The sequence below is a fragment of the Gymnodraco acuticeps genome, unplaced genomic scaffold (assembly GCF_902827175.1).
Source record: "Gymnodraco acuticeps unplaced genomic scaffold, fGymAcu1.1, whole genome shotgun sequence".
Taxonomy (NCBI): Eukaryota; Metazoa; Chordata; class Actinopteri; order Perciformes; family Bathydraconidae; genus Gymnodraco; species Gymnodraco acuticeps.
Genome location: NW_022992081.1, coordinates 3,912,021 through 3,916,645, shown reverse-complemented (window position 1 = coordinate 3,916,645; position 4,625 = coordinate 3,912,021). Strand labels below are relative to the sequence as shown.

The 4,625-nt window shown below is 46.4% G+C and overlaps 1 long non-coding RNA gene across 1 annotated transcript; it reads right to left on the bottom strand.

Moving 5' to 3' along the window:
* Positions 1 to 563: 563 nt before the first annotated feature.
* LOC117537226 lies at positions 564 to 1,210 on the bottom strand. Its single transcript, XR_004567695.1, has 3 exons — positions 1,150 to 1,210; positions 727 to 889; positions 564 to 627 (listed from the first exon to the last, which is right to left on the bottom strand). It is a non-coding gene; the product is annotated as an uncharacterized LOC117537226 (long non-coding RNA).
* Positions 1,211 to 4,625: the final 3,415 nt, after the last annotated feature.

The following is a 4,625-nucleotide window of genomic DNA, read 5'->3' as shown; positions in this document are numbered from 1 at the left end:
TCAGGAAAGATTTCACATTCTTTCCCTTGCGTTTTTCAAAAGAGATTTTCTGTCTCTGTTGTGCTATTTGGATGTTCTGGTAAATCTGAGAAAGATATGTAACAGTTATCATTTACAGTCCTTAACATACGCTTGCATTTTTTAGGAGTTATTATGTTTTAAATATTGCCATTTTATTCTCACCTTCGAGTGCAAATCTGCAATGGTTGCAGCCTTTGCCTCAAGCTGCTGTTCTGCCTCATCAGCAGGCACCAAAACAGAGGTATCATCCCTGTCATTGACTGTAGCATTTTATAACACCCGGGACGCGAGGGTGCCTCCCAAACTGGGCAAAATAGGGCGTGCACTTGGTTGACCTCTGAAAGCATAAAAATTCCTTTTAGTATCTCTGTTGAGTATTGTTTCCATCTGCATTTGTTACAAACATTGTACCTGCTTTGAGGTGTTAATGCTCGCCACAATGCCCCTCAGATGTAAATCCCAGTCATTCTGGTCCTCTCCACAGTACTTTGCAAGTGCTTTTTTTATGTTTTGGTTTGTACGCTCATCTTGGCCATTGCACTGGGGATGGTACGCTGAAGTGATGCAGTGTTTTACACCCAGTGCATCAAAAACACCACGGTTGACCTGCAGATGGTTTAGTGTACACCAATTACCAAATTACCTGAAAAATCGTATTACATTGTTACACATAACACATACACTGTATTAGATAGATTATTGTACCTCATTGACAAATTCCCGTCCTTGGTCGGTAATGATCTTCTCGACAAGACCGAAATCGAGAAGAATATTTACAATCTTTTTTGAGACCTCAACAGCTGTTTTGTGGTAGAGCGTTTTTGCTACCACCCACTTCGTGAACAGATCAGTCGCTGTTAGAATGTATCTGCAATATAAAATGCAGAATGTTGTAAATACATACAGAATCACTGTAAATGATTTCCTTTCTTTTTAAACCAGATTCTTCACGTTTAGAACCTTTAAAGGAGGTTACACATGCTTCAGCCCATCATGATAGTACCTTTTGCCCTTAGCAGTGGAGGGAAGTGGGCCAATGAGATCCACACATGTCTCACTCTGTTTCAATGTACACATACAACACATTTCTGTAGATCAATAATCAGTCAGTCAGTCAAAAACTCCCACCCATTTCTTCACGTCCTCCCGCATAGTGGACCAGTGGTACGTTGCCAAAACCTTCTCGGTGGTGCGCCTTCTCCCTGCATGACCTCCGGAACCCAGGTTATCATGGCACTCCTTCAGGACATTGATAATTTGGTCCTTGGTGCACACAACCATCCTCTCATTGTCCTTGTATGTGTAGTACAAATCTCCAGCTGGCACAACAGGAACAACAAAACAATCATTTAGACATGTGTAGAGATGACATTATGACTAAAAGCTGTTCAAGAAATCCAGTGGCAAATGTGGTTTAGACGTAACAACTACAGTAATGTAAAGTGTGTATAAAAAGAAAAAGGAGAAACAAGCTGTGGAGTCCTTGCGATTTACTGAAAAATGTTGGAATTGCAATATGATAAACCATTAGAGGTATGATCACTTTTGCACCAAAAACACCATTAGATAAATAGATAGATAGATATATACTTTATTGATCCCTATAAGTAAAGGGATGTGATGATGTCACATGTACAGGGGGTTTATACCTCATAATAAAAACGTATGTTCGTGACTTAACCATGGTCTTATTCTGTTACTTACCTTTGATCAGGTATTGTTTGGATGCCCTCCGAATTAAACGCCTTCCTTTTATCATGCTTTTCAGCGGCGATGGTGAGATTGTGGTAACCACCATTGAGCACGTACTGCTTTATCTCAGCATAAAAGCTCTCCATTTCTGTCATGAAAGTTAAAATGGTCGCGGTAATTATGGGGAAGCGGAGGGATCTAGATCGTTCACACATAACAAGCTGTACCGAGTTCCTCCGGCTGCAGTTCCGCAGACGGCCGGTGTGTGGCAGCATAGCGCTGGGAGCAGAGGGAGGTGAGTATATGACGGATATGACGGATGACGGATGCGACGGAAATACACCCGAACATATTTGGTAGGCCGAACATATCTGGTACTGACACCGGACTCAGATGAAAATATTCGTGCTGGCCAAACGGCGGTACTACACTTCCGTTTGGTTGCCATGCCCGGAAACACTTTTTCCCATTGACTTACATGGGGAAAGAGTGGTCTGTAAATCGTTGGATAATTTTTTTTAAACTAAATAAACTACCCAGTATGAACACTTGTATAGCCCTTATTAAAAACATTTGTTCCTCAAGTTGTAATAATGTGCTAATAACGTTATTCTGAGAGTTATTTCCCTCTGCATTATGAACGTGCCTCTAACCCACGGGACCGCGCCGCCCGGCACGTTCATGTTACGTGTCCCGACCAATCAGAGCACACTGTGCTCACAGGGAGGGTGGGGGCTGGAGCTATTTGAGCTACAACGAGCCGTTAAAGCCAGACAGTGAAATTCAGTGAATACACGTAGTTTACAGAGATGCTGTTTGAGAAACCAATGTGAGTTGCGTTTATCTTTACCCATGGATGCACAATAAGAACGGACCCATATCGTCTTACTGCCACCCCACGGAGCTGTAATAATGGATATATTGCACATGTATGTTTGCTGTAATTCATTATCATACTAGATGGGCTGTATGATTAAACGTTGTACCGTAAATGTTGTATTAAATAAAGTTAATATTACTTATAAGTATATATACACAGTGCAACATTCTTTCATGCTAAATTAAGCTCTGTTGCTTGGATATCACTAGATCCTGTTACAGCGTAATATAAGTACATAACGATTGAGGTTACATTAGCATAATTACTTGCTAGCCGCTAACTGCCCCCTCGTTAATATCAAATCCATCATAATAACAATCCATTACCATGCTCTCATTGTTACGATCTCAGGCACTTAGGATGTTGGACCCAATTGCAGACAGGGAGACAGAGGTAAAGTATTGGTAAGATACTTTATTTTTCCAATAAAACACGATGAACAAAAAAAGGTCACTAACTAATCTCAGGATGAGATGACAAAAAATAAGACCAAAAGGAAAATCGCTCACGTAGGAGGAACAAAACTATTCTTGAACACAAAAGAGCATAGACCTGACCATGGCAAGAGACAAGACGAACTGACACTGAGAGACAGGGGAATTTAAACACAGGGTAACTAGATACAGGTGGGAACAATCAGGGGCGGGGCTTACACTGATGAGCACAGGAGACACACAAGGAGGGACAGGTGAAAACAATCAGGAAATTAGACACACCAGGGAAACTAACGACAGACATAAAACATAGGGAAAAGAGACCAGACAATATACAGGGAGGAAAACATGACAAGGAGAACGGAAAAACACCCACACCTAGACATAGAAACGTGACATGAAATAATAATCCTGACAGAACCCCCCCCTCAAGGGACGGATACTAGACGTCCCTAAACAAAACAAAAAAAATCCAAAAGATCCAGCAGGGTGGATGGAGGGGGTCCGGAGGACGGGCCTTGACTGACAGCCCAGGGTACGGCAGAGGACCAGGAAGGGGTCTCGGGCGGACGGCCCGGGGGCAAGGCAGAGTTAAAAAAGGAGAACTCGGGCGGACGGCCCGGGGGCAAAGCAGAGTTCGAGGAGGGGGTCTCGGGCGGACGGCGCATGGGCAAGGCAGAGTTCAAAAAGGGGGTCTCGGGCGGACGGCCCGGGGGCAAGGCAGAGTTCGAGGAGGGGCGAAGACCACAGCTCTCTGTTGACCGGACAGTAACCAGAGCCGGTGGAACAGGTGTCGGCAAGATTCCCCACGGAAGAGGACAAGGAGTTGGCAGGACCCCCGGTAGGAGAGTAGTCGGTGGGGCCTCCAACGGCACAGGACATAGGATTGGTAGGACCCCCGGCAGGAGAGTAGTCGGCGGGGCCTCCAACGGGACAGGACACAGGGTTGGCAGGACCCCCGGCAGGAGAGTAGTCGGCGGGGCCTCCAACGGCACAGGACATATGATTGGCAGGACCCCCGGCAGGAGAGTAGTCGGCGGGGCCTCCAACGGCACAGGACATAGGATTGGCAGGACCCCCGGCAGGAGAGTAGTCGGCGGGGCCTCCAACGGCACATGACATAGGGTTGGCAGGACCCCCGGCAGAAGAGTAGTCGGCGGGGCCTCCAACGGGACAGGACATAGAGTTGGCAGGACCCCCAGCGGAACCTCCAACAACACTTGAGTAGGGACTTGAGTGGGAACTCGAGAGAGGGCTTGAGAGGGAACTCGAGAGGAAACTTGGGAGGTGACTTGAGAGGAATCTCGAGAGGGAACTTGATCGGAGACTCGAGAGGTGACTTGAGAGGGAACTCGAGAGGTGACTTGAGAGGGAACTCGAGAGGAGAGTCGAGAGGGAACTCGAGAGGAGAGTCGAGAGGGAACTCGAGAGTGAACTCGAGAGGAGAGTCGAGAGGGAACTCGAGAGGAGACTCGAGAGGGAATTTGAGAGGGGACTCGAGAGGGGATCGGAGAGGGGACCGGAGAGGGAACTTGAGAGGGAACTCGAGAGGGACTGGAGAGGAGACTTGAGAGGGGACTCGAGAGGAGACTGGAGAA